This window comes from Chiloscyllium punctatum, chromosome 3 (genome assembly GCF_047496795.1).
Source record: "Chiloscyllium punctatum isolate Juve2018m chromosome 3, sChiPun1.3, whole genome shotgun sequence".
Lineage (NCBI taxonomy): Eukaryota > Metazoa > Chordata > Chondrichthyes > Orectolobiformes > Hemiscylliidae > Chiloscyllium > Chiloscyllium punctatum.
In genome coordinates, this window is record NC_092741.1 from 12,422,235 (window position 1) to 12,438,983 (window position 16,749).

The window sequence follows — 16,749 nt, forward strand, 5'->3', positions numbered from 1 at the left end:
ATAGATCGAGTGAATCCTTACAAGAGTATAAAGGAAGCTGAAATATGTGTTGCTGGAAAAGCGCAACAGGTTAGGCAGTATCCGAGGTGCATGAGAATCGATGTTTTGGGCATAAGCCCTTGCCCGAAATGTCAATTCTCCTGCTCCTCGGATGCTGCCTGACCTGCTGCGCTTTTCCAGCAACACAATTTTCAGCGCTATCTCCAGCATCTGCAGTCCTCACTTTCTCCAAGAGTATAAAGGAAGTAGGAGTATACTTATGAGGGAAATCAGAAGGGGAAAAAAGGGGACATGAGGTAGCTTTGGCAAATAGAATGAAGGAGAATCCAAAGAGTTTTTACAAATACATTAGGGACAAATGGGTAACGAGAGAGAATTGGGCTCCTCAAAGATCAGCAAAGCAACCTTCGGGTGAAGCCACAGAAAATGGGGGAGATACTAAATGAGTATTTAGTATCAGTATTTACTGTGGAAAAGGTTATGAAAGATATAGAGTGTAGGGAAATTGATGGCGACATCTTGCAAAATGTCCATATTACAGCAGAGGAAGTGCTGGATGTCTTGAAACGCATAAAGGTGGATAAATCCCCAGGACCTGATCAGGTGTACCCTAGAACTCTGTGGGAAGCTAGAGAAGTGATTGCTGGGCCTCTTGCTGAGATATTTGTATCATCGTTAGTCACAAGTGAGGTGCTGGAAGACTGGAGGTTGGCTAACGTGGTGCAACTGTTTAAGAAGGGTGGTAAGGACAAGCCAGGGAACTACAGACCACTGAGCCTGACGTCGGTGGTGGGCAAGTTATTGAAGAGAATCCTGAGGGACAGGATATACATGTATTTGGAAAGGCAAGGACTGATTAGTCAACATGGCTTTGTGCGTGGGAAATCATGTCTCACAAACTTGATTTGACATTTTTGAGGGAGTGACAAAGATGATTGATGAAGGCAGAGCAGTAGATGTGATCTGTATGGACTACAGTAAGGCGTTTGACAAGGTTCCCCATGAGAGACTGATTAGCAAGGTTTTAGATTAGATTACTTACAGTGTGGAAACAGGCCCTTCGGCCCAACAAGTCCACACTGACCCGCCGAAGTGCAACCCACCCATACCCCTACATTTACCCCTTACCTAACACTATGGGCAATTTAGCATGGCCAATTCACCTGACCTGCACATTTTTGGACTGTGGGAGGAAACCGGAGCACCCGGAGGAAACCCCCGCAGACACGGGGAGAATGTGCAAACTCCACACAGTCAGTCGCCTGAGGCGGGAATTGAACCCAGGTCTCTGGCGCTGTGAGGCACAAGTGCTAACCACTGTGCCGCCCATACCTCACGGAACTAGCCATTTGGATACAGAACTGGCTCAAAGGTTGGAGACAGAGGGTGGTGGTGGAGGGTTGTTTTTCAGACTGGAGGCCTGTGACAAGTGGAGTGTTACAAGGATCGGTGCTGGGTCCTCTACTGTTTTGTCATTTACATAAATGATTTGGATGCGAGCATAAGGGGTACAGTTAGTAAGTTTGCAGATGAGACCAAAATTGGAGGTGTAGTAGACAGCGAAGAGGGTTACCACACATTACAACAGGATCTTGACCAGAAGGGCCAATGGGCTGAGAAGTGGCAGATGGAGTTTAATTCAGAAAAATGCGAGGTGCTGCATTTTGGGAAAGCAAATCTTAGCAGGACTTATACACTTAATGGTAAGGTCCTAGGGAGTGTTGCTGAACAAAGATACCTTGGAGTGCAGGCTCATAGCTCCTTGAAAGTGGAGTCGCAGGTAGATAGGATAGTGAAGGCGGCGTTTGGTATGCTTTCCTCTATTGGTCAGAGTACTGGAGTACAGGAGTTGGGAGGTCATGTTGTGGCTGGACAGGACATTGATTAGGCTACTGTTAGAATATTGCATGCAATTCTCGTCTCCTTCCTATCGGAAAGATGTTGTGAAACTTGAAAGGGTTCAGAAAAGATTTACAAGGATGTTGCCAGGGTTGGAGGATTTGAGCTATAGGGAGAGGCTAGACAGGCTGGGGCTGTTTTCCCTGAAGTGTCAGAGGCTGAGGGGTGACCTTATAGAGGTTTACAAAATTATGAGGGGCATGGATAGGATAAATAGGCAAAGTCATTTCCCTGGGGTCGGGGAGTCCAGAAATAGAGGGCATAGGTTTAGGGTAAGAGGGGAAAGATATAAAAGAGACCTAAGGGGGGCAACTTTTTCACACAGAGGGTGGTACGCGTATGGAATGAGCTGTCAGAGGAAGTGGTGGAGGCTGGTACAGTTGCAACATTTAAGCGTTATTTGGATGGGTATACGAATAGGAAGAGTTTGGAGGGATATGGGCCGGGTGCTGGCAGGTGGGACTAGATTAGGCTGGGATTTCTGGTCGGCATGGACAGGTTCGACCGAAGGGTCTGTTTCCATGCTGTAAATCTCTATGACAATATAACAGTACTGGTCAAGTGGGAGCATGTTCAACCGAAGAAACCAAAAGACTGCACAGACAGGTTGGACATCTCAGTTTGCATCAATGTAACAGTGAACCCAAAGCTGTTTAGTTGTGGAAGGCAGCAGAGGCAGACGAAATGTATTAATTATGATGAAATGAGGCACCTTCCTTTGTTCTTCACTCCTGGAGAGCAGCCAAGGCCCAGCCTAAGCCTCTTGGAGGTCAGGCAAAACAAAAAATGCATGAGTTGAAATAACACACACAGACAAAACATATTTTCAAGGGAACCAGTTAGTTTATTTGAATTGGGAAGTGAGAGATGTCCAAACACCAGAGTCTCACAGCGCCAGGGACCTGGGTTCAATTCCTCGCTGTCTGTGTGGAATTTGCCCATTCTCCCTGTGTCTGCGTGGGTTACCTCAGCGTGCTCCAGTTTCCTCCCACAGCACAAAGATGTGCAGGTTAGGTGGACTGGCCAAGCTAAATTGCCCATAGTGTTCAGTGGTGTGTAGTTTCGGGATAAGTCAGGGATAAATATAGGCCAATAGGGTAGGGAAATGGGTCAGGGTGGGATACTCTTCAGAGAGTCGGTACGGACTCGTTTGGCCGAATGGCCCATTTCCACACTGTAGACATCCTCTAATTCTAAACATAGATGAACATGTTCGTGTCTGGGATCAAAGAAAATTGTTCGATTTCTGCTGCTAAGAATATTGTATGGATGATTTCCAAGACACATGAGAAGATAGAAACAGCAAAAGTGGTTTGAGAACATGGGACAATTAACAGGGACAAGAAACATCCACAAATTGGATGAAGTCTAAGGAAAGAATAGTAGGATCTTTAAGTTGGCTTGATTTGCAATCGGTGAATCCTTACGGTATGGAAAGAAGCCATTTGGACCATGGAGCCTGCACCGATCCTCCAAAGAGCATTGCATTCAGATTCATATCCTACTCCATATTGATCATGGCTAATTCACCTTGCCAACACTTCCCTGGATACTGCAGGGGCAAATTAGCATGGCCAATCCAGCTAACCTGCACATCTTTGGATTGTAGGAGGAAACCAGTGCACCCAGAGGAAATCCACACAGACACGAGGAGGTGCAAACTCAACACACACCCCCAAGGCTGGAATCGAACTGGGCCCCCAGTGCTAACACTGTCATGTACTGCCGAATAGTTAAAGAATTTGTGTCTAAGTGCCAGTAATAAAGCATTAGCAACAATCTTTGTCATAGAATGTGACTGACCAAAGCAATCCTGTGATGAAACTGTAGCTTTCAGAGGTATATTTTGTCTGTTTTTTTATGGAGAGGTTTTGAGCCATAGGTGTCAAGCTGTTTCCTTCAAGCCAATGAAATGAACAGCTTAGGAGGCCTTGGGATTATTTCCCCCCCAGGTTGGAATAATAGTAGCAGCTTGAATGAATGAAGCCTAGCTCCCACAGAACCAGGGTTTCAGATTAGCTTTGAATAGCTATTGGGGTTCCAAAGCTGACTGCGGAAGCTGTTGCATCTCTCAGCCATGGAGTTGCCTCTGCTGCCAGAATCGCATGTGAGATCATCTATTTTACTGACTTTGCCAAGGGTGTTTTTTATAGAACAGTTGTTTGGTGATTAAATAATCTACTTTTCTGTTAAGTTTTCGAACACAATTAAAATTACACCAATTCCTCTTTCTTTTGTTCATATTTTAACAGCTGGGTAAGAATAAAGTGTGTTTTGCTTAAAGAGTAGTGTAATCAAATTATATCTTGAACACAGGACCTTGCATTTGCCTTCAAAGAAAATAAAAGTTATGATCGAGGCTAACTCCTTGTTATATTTGAAGGGAGTTTGGTCTGGTCCATAATCTGTGGATGGGACAATAACATAATGACCTCTCTCATCTTCAGATGTGGAGGAGAGAAGAAATAGGATCTTTGAAAACAATGTGAAATATTGGGTACAAATTAATACACTACAATACTGAATTCAACAAGGTAAAAACAATGACTGCAGATGCTGGAAACCAGATTCTGGATTAGTGGTGCTGGAAGAGCACAGCAGTTCAGACAGCATCCGAGGAGCAGTAAAATCGACATTTCAGGCAAATGCCCTTCATCAGGTAACTCTGCAGTTTTATATGGTAAAGTGGAGTTGAGAGGGTATATCATCTTCACTTCATGAGACAGTTATTAACAAATTAGTGAGAGCTGTTAGACTACCACTAGTGGCAGTATTCATCAGCATATCGGAAGGGAACATGCACCATTCAGATATGATTGCAGGTTAGCTTTCCGAGCTAATGGGTTGTCACACAAACGTTGTCACCATGCTCGATATCGTCATCAGTGCGATCTGCATGAAGCGTTGTTGTTCTCCTCCGCCTGATATTTCTACGCCCCAGTCTGGAAAGGTGGGTGGTATCACTCCTGGTTTTTCTTTGCAGTGATTTTTAATGGGATCTATGTCAACTTACTTGATGATGGCACTGAAGGTTGAAAACCAAACCTCGAAGAATTTTGCACATCTGTTGAGTTTTCCTTGAATGGTTACATTGTTCCATTGGTTATGCTGTTTTCGCCATTTTGGATACACAAATACCAACTAGCAACATAACGGCACAACCAATTCTCCCTCATCTCAGTACACGCAGACAAAGAGGACGACCAATTTGACTGTGAAAGCATAACCATCCTAGGACAAGCCAAACAGATGTGCACAAAATTCTTAAGAGGCCTGGTTTTCAATCCGCAATGCCATCAAGCATGTTGACTTAGATCCCATACACAAACCACTGCCAAGAAAACTGGATGGATACCACTCACCTTAACAGACCAGGGCATAGACATATCAAACAGAGTAGAACAACAATGCTTCACAGCAGTTGCACTGATAACGTTACCTAGCACAGTGAAAAAACCATTGCATAACAACCCGCGAGCTCAGTGAGCTAACCTACAACCACTTCTACAACCAGAGCTATAAATCTTCGCAAGAACCTGAAGACATTTAAAGGTGCAATTAGTGTGCAGATGAGGCAGCAGTTGCAACAGCAATGACAATTGGTTTGGAAGAAACAAACGTGGTACATTTATACAGGAATACTAAAGAGGAACAATAGCAATTATGGCTGGGGCATTAATAAATTCATCCAGGCCCAGAAAATTCTCCCCAATGATGCCATGAGAAATAATGCATGCAGCAACAATGGATCCTGAATACTTAAGACAGGGGAAAAATCTGAGACAAAGATGGCATACCTCTGTACTCGCTCAAGGGTTTAACTAGTGTGTAAAAGAAAAATGCAAAATGTATTATAGATGACAATTTGTTAATTGTCAATGTTCTAGTAATTCCAGTTAGATTAGAATCAACAACTTTTAGAACGTTATATTAGGTTGAGAATACTGGTGCAATCAGGGAGGATTATGAAACAAGACATCACAATATATCACTACATGGAGTTGAGATTGGGGGGGGGCGCAGCACAGTGGTAATATACCAAGTCCTAGTTTAGATAGATGTAGTCTAGAAACCCTCTGTGCTTTTCACTATCTGAACAGTTCAGTGAAGACCCACTTGCAAGCTTATCAGTTCACTAAGAAATTTTAGGTTGAATGCTTGGAAAAGATGCTGCTGGGGAAAAAGGGTTGAATCTGTCTTTTTGCTGCTTATGATAAGACTTTTCCAAATAGTCATATACATACTTTTTTTTTCTGAAAGGTACATTGCCACTCCCATTCGTATGTCCAACTCCTAACAGACAGAATAACCCAATTACAAAAATAATACTTGGGGGTCAATCAAGTCAGTTTACTCTGGAATCTGACTTGTCCAGTATTACCATCAGCTCATCATAACACCCAATTCCATCCTTAATGGTATTGTGGGTCTAGTGACAGAACATTGTCTGCAGCAGTTCAAGAAGGCAGCTCAGAACCACCTTCTCAAGAACAACTAGGGACAGGTAAAGAATACTGGCCAGCCAAAGTCCATGACTCATCAGTGAATGAAAAAAAACCAATACTCCTTTTCCAGGCTAAATGAGTTGTCAATATCTGCAAGAAAGCTCAGCCGTAACTGGAAATAATCAATTTTGGACAGTACTTGAGGAAGGACTTGGAAATTTAGTTTAGTTTCCCTACAGTGTGGAAACCAGTTCACACCGACCCTCTGAACAGCAACCCACCCAGACCCATTTCCCTCTGACTAATGCACCTAACACTATGGACAATTTAGCATGGCCAATTCACCTGACCTGCGCTTCTTTGGACTGTGGGAGGAAACTGGAGCACCGGAGGAAACCTACGCAGACATGGGAGAATGTGCAAACTCAGTCAGTCACCCAAGGCTGGAATCGAACCTGGGACCCTGGTGTTGTGAGGCAGCAGTGCTAACCAGGGAGCCACTGTGCCGCCCCACACAATGTGAATATTGTGTTATAGGTTATCTTTATCAACTCACTCACCAGCTCACTATATTCATTAATACAGGGTTCTCGTGCATTCATTCATAACCCTTGATGTACGATAACATGGTTTAATTCATTCATTAAACTGCGATTTTAAAAGATATTTTACTATCCAACTTTAAAACAACCCTTTCTAATCAACACAAACTTTTCAAACCCATTACTGCATTTTCACACTTTACCAGCCCTTGCTACAAGCAGCATTTACCTCTGACTAACTGCAGCATACTAAACAATACCATCCCCATCAAAAATCATTGTAATATTTATCAGCCCTTACCAACCATCTCCTGGACCTGAATAGATTCCCCAATTACTAAGTACCTATAAAATACCTTTTAACTTGGTCATTGTCCCTTTAAGAAACACAAAGGTCAACAACAATGCTTCTGAGGATCAGAGAGTTCAGATGGAGGATACATTGGTAAAGCTGAGACTAGGCAAAACAAGGACTGCGGATGCTGGAAACCAGAGTCTAGATTAGAGTGGTATTGGTAAAGCACAGCAGATAAGGTAGCAGCCGAGGAGCAGAAAAATTGATGTTTCGGGCAAAAGCGCTTAATCAGAAATCGAGGCAGGGTGCCTGCAGAGTGGAGAGATAAATGAGAGGGGGGTGGGAGTGGGGAGAAAGTAGCATAGAGTACAATGGTTGAACGGGGGTAGGGATGATGGTCAGAGAGGAGGGTGGAATGAATAGGTGGAAAGGAAGAGAGGCAAGTGGGGATAGTGCTGAACTGGAAGATTGGAACTGGGGTGAGGTGGGGGGGTGGAGGGGAAATAAGGAAACTGGTGAAGTCCACATTGATGCCCTGGGGTTGAAGCGTTCCGAGACGGAAGATGAGGCGTTCTTCCTCCAGACGTCGGTTGGTGAGGGAGCAGCGGTGGAGGTGGCCCAGGACTTCCATGTCCTCAGCAGAGTGTGAGGGGGAGTTGAAATGTTGGGTCACAGGGGGTGTCCCGGACATGTTCCCTAAAGTGCTCTGTTAGGAGGCGCCCAGTCTCCCCAATGTAGAGGAGACCGCATCGGGAGCAATGGATACAATAAATGATATGAATGGATGCGCAGGTAAAACGTTGATGGATGTGGAAGGTTCCTTTGGGGCCTTGGATGGAGGTGAGGGAGGAGGTGTGGGCGCAGGTTTTGCAATTCCTGCAATTCCTCCCTTCCTGGCACCCTCCTTTGCCACCGCAGGAATTGCAAAACCTGCGCCCACACCTCCTCCCTCACCCCCATCCAAGGCCCCAAGGGAGCCCTCCTGTCATAATTTTGAACCAGTTTCATGATGGCAAGTACAGTACCACAGGGATCAACACTGGGGCCTCAGCAATTTACTAACTATAGTAATAGTTGGATAAAGCAACAAATCATAGTGCAGCCAAATTTATAAATTATACAAAGATAGGTAGAAAAGTAAGCTGTGAGGAAGCAAACTCTGAAAGGAATTCAGATATATTAAGCATAGGCAAAACTTTGACAGAGTGCAACATGGGAAAATCTGAAGTGGTTTGCTCTAACAGGAAGAACCAAAAAGTACAATTTTATTTAAATAGGAAGAGATTTCAGAACGTTGTGGTTCAGTAGGATCTTGATCAGGCTCAGTGTTCGGGTGCACGTATCAAGAAATCATGTCTCACAAACTTGATTGAGTTTTTTAAACAAAGAGGATTGATGAGGGCAGAGCGGTAGATGTGATCTATCTGGACTTCAGTAAGGCATTCAACAAGGTTCCCCATGAGAGACTGATTAGCAAGGTTAGAGCTCACGGAATACAGGGAGAACTAGCCATTTGGATACAGAACTGGCTCAAAGGTAGAAGACAGAGGGTCGTGGTGGAGGGTTGTTTTTCAGACTGGAGGCCTGTGACCAGTGGAGTGCCAAAAATATCGGTGCTGGGTCCTCTACTTTTTGTCATTTACATAAATGATTTGGATGCGAGCATAAGAGGTACAGTTAGTAAGTTTGCAGATGACACCAAAATTGAAGGTGTAGTGGACAATGAAGAGGGTTACCTCAGATTACAACAGGATCTTGACCAGATGGACCAATGGGCTGATAAGTGGCAGATGGCGTTTAATTCAGATAAATGAGAGGTGCTGCATTTTGGGAAAGCAAATCTTAGCAGGACCTATACACTTAATGGTAAGGTCCGAGGGAGTGTTGTTGAACAAAGAGACCTTGGAGTGCAGGTTCATAGCTTCTCGAAAGCGGAGTCACAGGTAGATAGGATAGTGAAGGCGATTTTTGGTATGCTTTCTTTGATTGGTCAGAGTATTGAGTACAGGAGTTGGAAGGTCATGTTGTGGCTGTACAGGACATTGGTTAGGCCACGGTTGGAATATTGCGTACAATTCTCGTCTCCTTCCTATTAGAAATATGTTGTGAAACTTGAAAGGGTTCAGAAAAGATTTACAAGGATGGCGCCAGGGTTGGAGGATTTGAGCTGTTGGGAGAGGCTGGAGCTGCTTTCCCTGGAGCGTCGGAGGCTGAGGGGTGACCTTATAGAGGTTTACAAAATTATGAGGAGCATGGATAGGGTAAAGAGACCTAAGGAGCAAATTTTTCACACAGAGGGTGGTACGTGTATGGAATGAGCTGCCAGAGGAAGTGGTGGAGGCTGGTACAATTGTAACATTTAAGATGCATTTGGATAGTATATGAGTAGGAAGGGTTTGGAGGGATATGGGCCAGGTGCTGGCAGGTGGGACTAGTTTGGGTTGGGATATCTGGTCGGCATGGACGGGTTGGACCGAAGGGTCTGTTTCCATGCTGTACATCTCTATGACTCTAAGTACACATGCAAACATCAAGTAATCAGGAAGTGCTTAACTGCAATACAGATTGAGTAAAAAAATCTCAAAGTCTTGCTCCAATTGTACAGGGTACCGGTTGAGGCCATACCTGGACTACTGCTAGCAGTTCTATTCTCCTTACTTAGATAACAATATACTTGTGCTGGAAGCAGTGACCCAATGTCACATTATCACTGGACTATTAATCCAGAGACCTGGGCTTGAATCTCACCATGACAAATGTTGGTATTTGAATTGAATATAAATCTGGAATTAATGGTTTAATGGTGACCACAGACAAAACAATAATGCCCTTTAGGTAAGGAAACCACCATCCTTACCTGGTCTGGTGTATGTGACTCCAAAACCACTGCAGTATCGCTGACTCTTAACTACCCTTTTGGCATTTAGGAATGGGTGTGAGCATTGTTTACATCCTGTGAATGAATAGAAACGTCTGGAGAAGATTCAGGAGGTTAATTCTGAGATGAATGAATTGTCTGATGAGGAAAAATTGAGCCTAGAAGAATTGATAGGCTATCTATTTGAAATAATTTGAGGGATGGTGCAGGTGGGAGGGGTTCAGATTTGTTGGACATTGGGACCAGTTCTGGGGGTGGTGAGACTATTACAAATTGGATAGTCTACATCTGAACCAGACTGGAACCAATGTACTGGGGGAGTTTTTGCTACTGCTGTTAGAGAGGTTTTAAACTAATGTGGCAAGGGGCTGGGAACCAGAAGAGAAGACAAGTAGACAGCGAGGTGGAAACTGGAGACTGTAAGAATCATGAAGATAGCATTAATAAGGGTAAGAGTATGCAGAGAGCAGATGAACGTAAAAGAACTGGTGGCCTGAAGTGCATCTACTTTAATGCAAGTAGTATAATGGATAAGGCAGATGAACTTAGGGCCTGGATTGGTGCCTGGGAGTATGACATTATTGCAATCACAGAGACTTGGTTGAAGGAATGGCATAATTGGCAACTAAACATTCCAGAATATAGACGCTTCAGACAGGACAGGGAGGGAAGTAAAAGGAAGGGAGTTGCTGCATTGCTCATCAGGGATGATATCATGGGTGTGCTAAAGGAGGATACTGTGGAGGGCTTGAGTAGTAAGACATTATGGGTGGAGCTGTCGGGGCTGTATTACAGGCCTTCCAACAGTGAGTATGAGGTAGAAGAACAAATGTGTAAAAAGATTATGGAAAGATGTAGAGGCAACGGAGTGGTGGTGATGGGAGTTTTTAATTTTCCCAAAATTGACTGGGATTCACTTGGTGTCAGAGGTCTGGATGGGGCAGAATTTGTAAGAAGCGTCAAGGAGAGTTTTCTAAAGCAGTATGTCAATAGACCGAAGAAGGAAGGGGGCATATTGGACCTGGTATTGGGGAATGAGCCAGACCAGGTGGTAGAAGTTGCGGTGGAGGATTTATTTGGGAATAGTGACCACAATTCTGTAAGTTTTAGAATACTTGTAGACAAAGATGAGAGTGGTCCTAAGGGAAGAGTACTAAACTGGGTCAAAGCCAATTATATCAAAATTAGGCAGGAGCTGGGAAATGTGGATTGGACTCAGCTATTGGAAGGGAAGTCTACCTTTGAGATGTGGGAGGCTTTCAAAGATAGGTTAAAGATAATGCAGGATAGGCATGTGCCACTGAAAGCAAAGGATAGGAAAGGCACGATTCATGAACATGGATGACAGGAGAAATGACATCACCACAGGAAATAACATCACCAACCCAAAGAAACCCAAACATATAAACAGAAAGCAGGAATCATGTACACTGCTTCACCTAAGGCCCACTGAAGATGTTACCCTGTAGGATGATGAAACGTCTGAAAATAAATCTCCCAACCCAGCGAGCAAACCTACATATAGAACCTGAACCTGAGCTACAAATCTTCTCAAAACTCGCTATGACAGGAGAAATCGCGTGACTAACCAAGAGGAAAAGGGAAGCGCACATAAGGTCCAGGCAGCTAAAAACAGAACCATCCCAGGAGGAATATCGGGAGAGTAGGACCAGTCTTAAACGAGGAATCAAGCGGGCTAAAAGGGGTCATGAAATAGCTTTAGCATGCAGAATTAAGCAGAACCCCAAAAGCATTTTATTCTTATATAAGCAGCAAGAGGTAACCAGAGAAAGGATTGGTCCATTAAAGGATAATGAAGGAAGGCTGTGTATTGAACCTGAAAGAATGGATGAGATTCTGAATGATTACTTTGCATCAGTGTTCATTGAGGAGAGTGCCATGCTGAATGTTGAGATTAGAGGCTAGAAGTTTGATAATTCTGGATCACGTTGACAGAAGTAGGGAAGATGTGTTGGGTAGGCTACACACTATTCAGGTGGTCAAACCCCTAGGATCGGATGGGATCTATCCCAGGTTGCTGAGGGAGGTGAGCGAGGGAATAGCTGGGACCCTGACAAGTATCTTTGTAGCACCCTTAAACACAGATGAGGTGCCAGAGGACTGGAGGGTTGCTCATGTTGTCCCCCTGTATAAGAAGGGTAGTTGGGATATTCCAGGTAACTACAGACCAGTGAGCCTGACGTCAGTGGTGGGAAAGTTGCTGGAGAAGGTACGGAGGGATAGGAACGATTTATATTTTGGAAAGAATGGGCTCATCAGTGATAGACAACATGGTTTTGTGCCAGATAAATCATACCGTACCAACTTAATAGAGTTCTTTGAGGAAGTGACCAAGTTGATGGATGATGGGCTGTAGATATCATTTTTTTTTAGATTCCCTACAGTGTAGAAACAGGCCCTTCAGCCCAACAACTCCACACCAACCCTCTGAAGAGTAACCCACCCAGTCCCATTTCCCTCTGACTAATGTACCTAACACTATGGGCAATTTAGCATGTCCAATTCACCTGGCCTGCACATCTTTGGACTTTAGTAAGGCATTTGATAAGGTTCCCCATGGTAAACTAATGGTGAAAGTGAAGTCACATGGTGTGCAGGGTTTTCTAGCTAGATGGATAAAGAACTGGTTGAGCAACAGCAGACAGAGTAGTAGTTGAAGAGAGATTCTCAAAATGGAGAAAGGTGACCAGTGGTGTTCCACAGGGATCTGTGCTGGGGCCACTGCTGTTTGTAATATACATAAATGATCTAGAAGAGGGCACTGTTGGTATGATCAGCAAGTTTGCAGATGACACAAAGATTGGTGGAGTAGCAGAAAGCATAGGGGACTGTCAAAAGAGTACAGGAGGATATAGACAGACTGGAGAGTTGGGCGGAGAAGTGGCAGATGGAGTTCAATCCAGGCAAATGTGAAGTGATGCATTTTGGGAAGTCTAATTTTAGAGGGAATTATACAGTAAATGGAAGAGCCTTGGGAAACATTGATGATCAGAGAGATTAGATTAGATTAGATTACTTACAGTGTGGAAATCTGGGAGTTCAGGTCCATTGTACCCTGAGGGTGGCTGCACAGGTGGATAGAGTGGTCAAGAAGGCATCTGGTATACTTGCTTTCATCAGACGGGGTATTGAGTATAAAAGCTGGCAGGTCATGTTAAATTTGTACACGACATTGGTTTGGCCACATTAAGAATACTGTGTACAGTTCTGGTCGCTACATTACCAAAAGGATGGGGACGTTTTGGAGAGGGTGCAGAGAAGGTTTACGAGGATGTTACCTGGTACAGAATGTGCTAGCTATGAAGAGAGGTTGAGTAGGTTAGGTTTGTTTTCATGAGAAAAAGGAGATCGGGGAGAAACCTCATTGAGGTGTACAAAATCATGAATGGTATAGACAGGGTAGATAGAGATAAGCTTTTTCCCCCAGGGTGAAGGATTCAATGACGAGAGGTCACGCTTTCAAGGAGAGATGAAAAGTTTAAGGGGAATACACGCCCCAAGTACTTTACACAGACTGTGGTAGGTGCCTGGAATGCATTGCCAGCAGAGGTAGTAGAGACAGGCATGGTAGATTCATTTAAGGTGCGTCTGGACAGATGCAATAGTACGTGGGGAGCAGAGGGATACAGATGCTTAGGTCTCGGGACGACAGGTTTAGACAGTGGATTTGGATCAGCTCAGGCTTGGAGGGCCGAATGGCCTGTTCTTGGGATGTAAACGTTCTTTGTTCTTTGAGGCTTGACAGGGTAAGTGCCAAGATATTATTTCTGCTTGCGTGAGAATCAAGAACTCAGAGCTACAGTTTCACAATTTAATATAATTGTCTAATTAAGATAGAAATGAGAAAACTGTTATCCACAACCATTAAGAATACTCTTTTTCAGGAAACATGGTAATTGACTGCATCATAACAGGACACGCAGATAAATTCAAGGTAGTCAGGCAGATTCACATGGTTTCATGAGTTTTTTAGACACGATTCCCTATCTGAGCTCTTTGAAGTAACACGTACTCTGTGGATAAAGGGGAACTAGAAGATGTACCATATGTACGTTTCTAGAAGGCATTTTTCATTTCCTATGGTGCCACATTAAAGGATACAGTGGAAAATAAAAGCTCATACTGCAGAGACAACACTGCCATGGAGAGACAGACCAGCTAACAGCAAGGGAGAAAGTGAGGACTGCAGATGCTGGAGATCCGAGTCGAAGAGTGTGATGCTGGAAAAGCACAGCCAGTCAGGCAACATCCAAGGAGCGAGAGAATACTCAGATTCTTGCAGAGGGAGGAGGAGAAGAACTTCTTCAAGGTAGACATCCTTCGAAGATTATAAGATTATAATTAACTGGGAGAAAGTGAGTACTGCACATCCTGGACATTAGAGTCGAAGAGAGGGCTGGAAAAGCACAGCTTCAGAGAACATCTCCAAGACACATGCACGAAACAACCTGACCACCCCCGCGTCTGAACAGTTTTACTCCCCCCTCCACCAATGACGTGCAGATCCTGGGTTGCCCCCGCCACCAAACACTTACCACCTGACGCCTGGAGGAAGAACACCTCATCTTCCGCCTTGCAACCCTTCAACCATAATCAATGTGGATTCCACCAGATTGTTCATTACCCTTCCCTCCACCTTATCCTAGATCCAACCATCCAACTTGGGACTGCCCTCTTGACCTGACTATCGTTCCTCCCACCAACCCACTCCACTCTCCTGTCCGACCTATCACCTTCACCCCCAACTTCATCTCCCTATCGCATTCTCAGCTACATTCCCCCAGTCCCAGCCTCCTCCCATTTATCTCTCAACCCCCTTGGACCACCCCTCATTCCTGATGAAGAACCTCTGCTCGAAATGTTAATTCCCCTGCTCCTCAGAAGCTGCCTGACCAGCTGTGCTTTCCCAGCATTACACCCTTTGACAGCTAACATCAAACAGACCATAACTGGGTCATTTTCTGGTTTAAAAAAACATACCTGAGGCACAACAATGGTTACAAGCACTTGAGTCTCAACTCTTCACAATTTCTATAAATGATTTGAATTAAGGAACCAAAAGGCATGATGGTTAAATTTGCTAACGATGCAAAGCTAGGTAGGAAAGTAGACTTAGGTATGAAAGTAAACCTAGGTTAGGGTGGCACAGTGGCTAGCACCGCTGCCTCACAGCGCCAGGGACCTGGATTCAATTCCAGCCTCGGGCAACTTTCTGTGTGGAGTTTGCACATTCTCCCTGTGTCTACAGGGAGACACGGGTTTCCTTCCACAATCCAAAGATGTGCAGGTTAGATAAATTAGCCTTGCTAAATTGCCTATAGGATTCGGGGATGTATAGGTTAGGTGCATTAGTCAAGGATAAATATAGGATAAAATGGTATGGAAATGGGTCTGGATGGGTCACTCTTCGGAGGTCAGTGTGGACCCGTGGGGCTGAAGGACCTGCTTCCACACTGTAGGGATTCTATGATTCTAGACATGAGGGAGTTATAAAAATAGATAGATAGGTTAGGTGATTAGGCAAAGATCTGGGAAAAAAACTATAAAGTTGCAAAATGTGGAACGGTCCTTTAGGCAGGAAGAATAAAAGAATAAACTAAATGGTAAGAGATCTGAATGCCCCAATTCATGAACTGCAAAAGGTTAATATGAAGGTACACCAACTAATTGAGAAAGCAAGTAGAATGCTATCATTCATTTTAAGGGGAAGTAAATGCAAAAGTAGATAAGTCATGTTTCAGTTATACATGGCAGTAGTGAGATCATATCTGGAATAGAATGCACTGCCAGTTTAGAACTTAATGTAAATACACTGCAAAAAATTCAAAGAAGGTTTTACCAGACTAATACCTGGATTGAGGAAAGATTGAACAAGTAATGCTTGGATCCAATGGCATTTTAACAACTATCTTGATTGAAACAAACAGGACCCCTGAGAAGATTTGACAGGACAGATGTAAAATGCTTTCACTGTGGGTGAATCCAGAAATAGGACGTCCCTGTTTGAAAATAAAGGTCACCCACATAAGACAGAGATAAGAAGTAATTATTTCTCTCAGATAGTCGATTGTCTTTAGAACTTTATTCTTCAAAGGGGAAAATACAGGCAGATACTTTGACATTTTCAAGGGCAGAGACAGATGGTTGATAAGCAAAGGAATGTAAAGTTGTCATTAAGAGTTAGCAATATGGAATTGAGGTTAAAATCATTGCAAGTCCTACTGAATGAGTGTGCTGGGCCCAAAGGCTGAGTGGCAGGCTTCTGCTCTTAATTCTACATTGATAAAGATAAATTCAAGGCTGCTTGGCAGATTTCAAATCAAGTGATTTCTAAAGAATTCCCTCCATGTGGTGCATCCATTCCATAGAGGAGCAACTCATCATAGCAACTTCTGATCTTCATAATTAAAATCTATCTGTGCAGTTGCCAGACAATATCTGTTCACTTATAATGCCAAATTATATGTCCAATAAACTTGCAAGCAAAGCTTGTATTAAAAATTCAGACAAGGAGTATTTATTTACCAACCCAGTCAAAACCTCTTAACCTTGATTATTTTATTCTTATTCAAAAGCTAAAGCAGTAATCCGAAATAACAAAGTCTAAAGAAACAAAGGTTCATTTGCTCCCTATACTTAATAAATTTAGTTGCATGGCCTCGGCTCTTA

General features: G+C 43.7%; 1 protein-coding gene across 3 annotated transcripts in view; it reads right to left on the reverse strand.

Moving 5' to 3' along the window:
• Positions 1-16,749, reverse strand: part of znf318 (zinc finger protein 318) — a 108,974-nt gene that overhangs the window by 74,882 nt on the left and 17,343 nt on the right. Inside the window, exon 3 of one of the 3 annotated variants that reach the window (XM_072550679.1) lies at positions 10,039-10,134. The exons of the other annotated variants lie outside the window; for them this stretch is intronic. The gene's annotated coding sequence lies outside the window, so the exon portion shown is untranslated. The remainder of the gene's footprint in view (positions 1-10,038; positions 10,135-16,749) is intronic. 3 annotated transcript variants of the gene reach the window in all.